This window comes from Macrotis lagotis, chromosome 4 (genome assembly GCF_037893015.1).
Source record: "Macrotis lagotis isolate mMagLag1 chromosome 4, bilby.v1.9.chrom.fasta, whole genome shotgun sequence".
In the NCBI taxonomy this organism is placed as follows: Eukaryota; Metazoa; Chordata; class Mammalia; order Peramelemorphia; family Peramelidae; genus Macrotis; species Macrotis lagotis.
Window position 1 is genome coordinate 36,678,115 of NC_133661.1, and position 6,000 is coordinate 36,684,114.

The window sequence follows — 6,000 nt, forward strand, 5'->3', positions numbered from 1 at the left end:
AGGAGCCCCAGCATCCCAGATCCGTGCAAGCGCTGCCGATGGCAAGGAGAAGTGAAGGTGCAGCTGCCGCCCCACGGCCTCGTGCCCACCCGGCTCCGGTAGCCGCGCCGGGGCGCCGCCGCCTGGGGCCCGGTTGGGCTCCCGAGCCCCCTCCTCGGGCCCGCCGGGCCGGGCCACCCCGGGCGGCTCTCCGGGAGCGGTCGGCGGGGCACTGCGGGGGGCGGAGGGGGTGGGCACCGCCGCAAGGGCCGGACGGGCACGGCGGAGCCCCCCGGGCCGCACGCGGGCCCCAGGCCCGGCTGCGAGGGGCAGCGGCCCCGGGCGCCGGGCAGGGCGTCCACGGGGCCCCGGGCTCCGGGCGGCGGCGCTCGGGGCTCGGCTCGGGGCTCGGCTCGGGGCTCGGCTCGGGGCTCGGCTCGGGGCTCGGCTCGGGGCTCGGCTCGGGCAGGGCCGGCAGCGCCGGGGGAGCCGCCTCCCGCCGCCCGGGGCGCCCGCGCGTTCCGGGACCAGGCCTCCGGCCCCGGGCTCCGGGGGACAAGCCGGGCGCCGAGGCCGCGGGGCCCCGGGGACAAAGGCGGGCCGCTCCGGGCAGCGCAACCTGGGGGGCCCGGGGGGGGCCCGGGGGGGGCCGGGGGGGGCCCCCGGGGGGGGCCAGCCGGGGGGGGCCCAGCCGGGGGGGGGGGCCGAGCCGAGGGGGGGCCCAGCGGGGGGGGGGCCGAGCCGGGGGGGGCCCAGCCGGGGGGGGGGGCCCAGCCGGGGGGGGCCCAGCCGGGGGGGGGGCCCAGCCGGGGGGGGGCCCAGCCGGGGGGGGGGGCCAGCCCGCGGGCTGCATGGAGCGGCGGCCGACAGGTGGGGGCGGGGGGCGCGCGGCCCCGCGCTCGCGTGCACGCGCCCGGCCCGCACCCGCAGGTCCCGGCGGCGGCGCGGCGGGGCCCAGACTCACCGGGGGCGCGGGGGGCTCATCGTGGCTGCCGAGGCCCGGGCGGCCGGCCTCGCTCCGGGCCCCCGCGACCTCGGGGCCGGGGGCTGGGGCGCGGGCGCTCGTGTCCGGGGCCGCTGCTCCTCCGCGGCTCCGGCTCCGGCTCCCCGCGCGGCGCGAGGCGGCGGCGACTCCAATCAGTGCAGCCGCGGCCCGGACCAGGCTCGGGACGGCGGGGGAGGGGCGGGGGCCGGAGGCGCGGGGGCGGGGCGGGGCGGGGCCTCGGCGCACGCGCGCACGCACGCACGCACGTCCCCCCACGCTCCTGCGCAGCCCCCGCCCCGCCCTCCCCATCCGGGGAGTCGGAGCCGCGCGCCCCGCCCCCGCCCCGCCCCCGGCCCCCACTGGGCGCGGGGGGGCCTGGCACAGAGCAGGCGCCGCCCCCCCCGCCCCGGGGGCAGCCCCGCGCCCCGAGTGCCCCAGGAGCCCCCCGCCCCGGGGGCAGCCCCCCGCCGCCAGTGCCCCCAGGAGCCCCCCGCCCCGGGGGCAGCCCCCCGCCGCCAGTGCCCCCAGGAGCCCCCCGCCCCGGGGGCAGCCCCCCGCCGCCAGTGCCCCCAGGTGCCCCCGCCCCGGGGGCAACCCCCCGCCGCCAGTGCCCCCAGGAGCCCCCCGCCCCGGGGGCAGCCCCCCGCCGCCAGTGCCCCCAGGAGCCCCCGCCCCGGGGGCAGCCCCCCGCCTCCAGTGCCCCAGGAGCCCCCCGCCGCCAGTGCCCCCAGGAGCCCCCAGGAGCCCCCCGGCCCCCCGCCCCGAGTGCCCCAGGAGCCCCCCGCCCCGGGGGCAGCCCCCCGCCTCCAGTGCCCCCAGGAGCCCCCCGCCCCGGGGGCAGCCCCCGCCCCGAGTGCCCCAGGAGCCCCCCCCCGAGTGCCCCAGGAGTGCCCCCAGGAGCCCCCCGCCCCGGGGGCAGCCCCCGCCCCGAGTGCCCCAGGAGCCCCCCGCCCCGAGGGCAGCCCGAGGTCCACTCGGGCCCCGGGGTCGCTCTCTGGGCCCGGGCTCTCCCCGCTCCGCTCCGCCCCCTCTAGCTCGGGGCACCCCTGGCCCGGGGGCCCTCGGGCCCCTTCAGGACTTCCCAGCCCCCCACGCCCACCCGGCCCCGGCCCCGGCCCCCGAGGGGCTTACAGAAGCCTGGACTGTCCCAGCGCACCCCGGCATTGGGGGCCGATAATGCGCCTCCCCTCCTGGCCGAACCCTCCCGGCCGCCCGAAGAAATGAAGGGGAGAGTTGGGGGAGTCTTAGCCTCCGCCCCGGGGGGCCCAGCACTCAGCCCAGGGCCGGCTGGGCCACACCAAGACCCCCCAGCGGTACGTGCTCTTTAGTAGACCTCCTTCCCAACGGGTCAGCCTGGAGCCCGAACCCCAAAACGTCGCTCGCCCAAGGGCGGCGGGTGAGGCTCGGAACACCAGCGGCTTCCTGCCAGCCTCCGCCGCCCCACACCCTGTATTCGATGCACCCCAGCGCGTGCGAGCCTGTGTGGCTCTACAGCTACATTTATAAATGACCAAAGGGGGCTTGGCGAGGGGGGCTGGCCAGAGGTCACGCAGATGGAAACCTGCGATTCGAACCCAGGTCCCCCAAATCCAGTCTTCCTTCTCAATCACCCTGACATGGGCCCAAGAGAAGAAAGTGTTTGGATCCAGAAGGGTGGGTGGCAGTGGGGAGAGATGCCTGAAAAGTGCCTTCTAGGTCAGTGGTTCCAGACCTCCTCGTTTTAAAGCTGAGGAAACTGAGGCCTGGAGAGGTCAGATGAAGTTACCCAAGGTCTCGCTGTAAGTCATGGGTGCAAATGGAGCAAATCCAGGTGCCATGATTCATCCATCATTCCTTCAACTTGTCAAGGAGGAGAAGAGGGGATAAAATTCAATTTGAACAAGGGGGAGGGCAGGGCGGGCGCTGCTGGCAGAGGAGGTAGGCTTCAGCTCTGCCCTCCAGCTCGTCGCCCTGCTGTTCCCCTCTCAACTTGTGGTCTCTCTGTATCCACCCTTCCCTAACCTGAACGTCACACAAGACTCGAGCACAACAAAACACTCCTTTTTTGATCTCAACTTAAATCCTACACTGACCCGTAATCCTCTGCTTGCCTCAGTTTCCACTCCTGAAAAACAGAAATAACAGCACCTACATCTCAGGGTTGTTGCGAGAATAAAATGAGACAGCACCTTGCAAACCTTCAAACTGTACATTCTACCCTTTTTAAAAAAAAAAAAAAAAAAAAAAGCTATTCAAGAGGTTTGAAAAACATCCCACTTTCCTTTGATCCCTTTTTTCCCAGGGACAAACTCTAAGTTACTTAGTTGGTGAAAGCTAACTGATGGAAACTTCTCTCCCTCTTGGGTTCCCTAAATCACAGCTCCAACACTATCCCTTAAGCATAGTCGTAAAGAGGATAGCCCTAAGGCCACTTTACCATTGTAAGGTTCATTTCCTTAATGAGAGTAGATCTGGAGGTCTCTGACCTTAATTGTGGAAACTTCCCCCAGGATAGGAAGCTGTCAACTCAATTTATTAGTGCTTAATCCAGGGTAAAGACATTAGATTTGAATACACATCCCTCAACTCTTATCTCAAGTATTTTTAGTCACTAACTGTTGGATGAAGTGTGCAATCAACTAAAACTGAAAGAATTAATCCCGGGATGCTGGCTAGGCTTGGAGTTGTTCAGGGAGTGGGAGCTCCCTCTGCCCTAAAGGAATCACAAGAGACTCAGAGAGAATTCCTCTGGGCACACAGTCTGGGATGGGAAAGGAGCTCAAGTCTTCATCTCCTGCTCTATTTCTCCAACCCACGCTAATAAAAATAATTTGATGCATTTCTTTCTGAACAGCAATCCATAAAACAGCTTAACCTCTCTTCTTCCAACCTACTCTCTCCCTGTGTCCTTTCTTTCTTTGCTCCCCAAAGTGAAAAAATGTTGAGATATATATATATATATATACACACATATATATATATATGTATGTATGTATGTATACTGAATTCCAAGGGGTTAAGAAAAGAAACTACTGCATAGAGCTTGATGGTTAGACGTGTAGACGTGTGGACTTGGGAATAATAGGTTGAGACTGTTTATTTTCTTGTCCCTATCTCTACTCCTGACTCATTTCTGGGATCTGTCAAGTAAGCTCACCTCTCTGATCTCAGTTCCTTCATTTGTAAACTGTAAATAATTGCCACTTACTTCTCTTGTAGAAGCATTGTACAATGACTCCGTTAAGATCTATGGGGAAGATACCTGGTGCCATCATTAAAAAAGAGTCTGCAGGATGACTAGGTGGATAGAGCACTGGCCCTGGATGCAGAAGGACCTGAGTTCAAATCCAGCCTCAGACACTTAATTACTGTGTTGTGTAACCTTGGGCAAGTCATTTAATTTAGCCCCATTGCCTTGTTAAACAAAAAACAAAACAAAACAAAATAGTCTGCTTATGGTAGGGGAGAAGAGATGTGGGCTGAATTCTTCTAAATGTGACTTGAAAGATTTTTGAAGATAATGCTACATATTCTTAAGTTAAAACTTTTCTATATGCAAACTTTTCTATATACCAAATTTTTAAGAGCTAGCATTCAGACTAGTTATGCGAATAAATACTGAAACTGAAGTTTAAACACTTTGGTCACGTCCTGAGAAGTCAGGGCTCACTGGGAAAAGACTGGTGTTGGGAAAGGTTGAAAGTAAAAGATGGGAATGGTAGAAGATGAGATGGATGGACAGTGTAATGGAAGCAATGAACCCGAGCTTGGGCAGTCTTTGGGGACAAAGGATAGAGGGACCTGATATGCTATGATCCTTGTGGTCAAGACTGGATAAAAACAGGGACTTGATATATGGAAAATCTGTGTTCAAAGTCCACCCCTGATTCTTAGAAACTGTGCCACCGTGGACAAGTCACTTAGCCCCCTTCCCAAGCTTCGATTTTCCTCATAAAATGAGAGGACAAGATGAACTTTTAGATCCATCCCAGCTCTAAATCTATGATCCAATAAGCTACTTTTCAGGAAATAAAAAAAAAAGAAAGCTATATCAATTAAGTTTTCACCTTATTAAAACGTTGGATACCAAACCATTTTCTTACTTAATACGTTGGTTAATTACGTTTTAATCACCATTCTCCTGACCATTGAAATAACACTTAGCCTCTATTCTGCCCAGTCCATCCTCCATACAGCTATTAAGCCCACGCCCCATTACATCATTCCTCTGTTTGAGAATCTAGGATAAAATACAAACTCCCCTCTTGGCCATTCCTTCTCAAACTGGAACTCATCTATCTTTCTAGATTTTTCTGGATTTCATGTTTCTCCTCATCTATTGCAACCTACTTTCTGCTCCCAAAGTACCTTGACACAAGTTGTTCCTCACATCTGGAATATTTTCCCTCCTCAAACCTGTCTCGTGGACTGTAGTTTCCTTCAAGGCCTACTCTCTTGTGCGCCTTACTGGAGGCCTTTCCCAATTCTTCTTCCCATTGTCCAATTAGGAATACTCCCTCCCTCCCCCACCCCCACTCCAGAAAATGCCTTGCATTTGCTCTCTATTTTTATTTACTAGTCCAGCAACAGCCAGAATGTAAACTCCCTGAGGGCAGTGACTGTTTGATTTGGGTTTTTGTTTTGGTATCTCTAGTTCTTATTACCATACTTAACAGAGTAGATATTCAATAAATGTTTGTTGTATTGAAGTGAATTTACTCATTGGAGCATTTTTTAAAGGCCCCATCTTCTTCCTTTTTTCATCTTTCTTGCCCTGGGTTGCTTTTATAATGTTTCTTCTGTGTTTTCCTCTTCCTTTGTCTCCCTCTCCTCCACCACCATTACCCTCTTCATTTATTTCCTCAGTCTCCCAGTTTGGCCTTCAATTTTCATCTTTTGCCTTCTCCATTTTTAAATTTCTTTTGTTTCTGTAACTCCTTCTGTTAGTCAAGGTTAAAGGTAAAACTGAGAATAAACTCTTCATTTCCACTTTCTATTCAGAGACTACTTCAAGAATGAGATTCTCTAAATCAATAAAGATTTGTCCCTTTGCTTAA

The 6,000-nt window shown here is 58.6% G+C and overlaps 1 protein-coding gene across 2 annotated transcripts in view; it reads right to left on the minus strand.

Annotated features, from left to right (window-relative positions):
* Positions 1–1,048, minus strand: part of BMPR1A (bone morphogenetic protein receptor type 1A) — a 119,893-nt gene extending 118,845 nt beyond the window's left edge. For both annotated transcript variants that reach the window (XM_074232544.1, XM_074232545.1), the window contains exon 1: positions 944–1,048. The gene's annotated coding sequence lies outside the window, so the exon portion shown is untranslated. The remainder of the gene's footprint in view (positions 1–943) is intronic.
* Between the last annotated feature and the right edge of the window lie 4,952 nt (positions 1,049–6,000).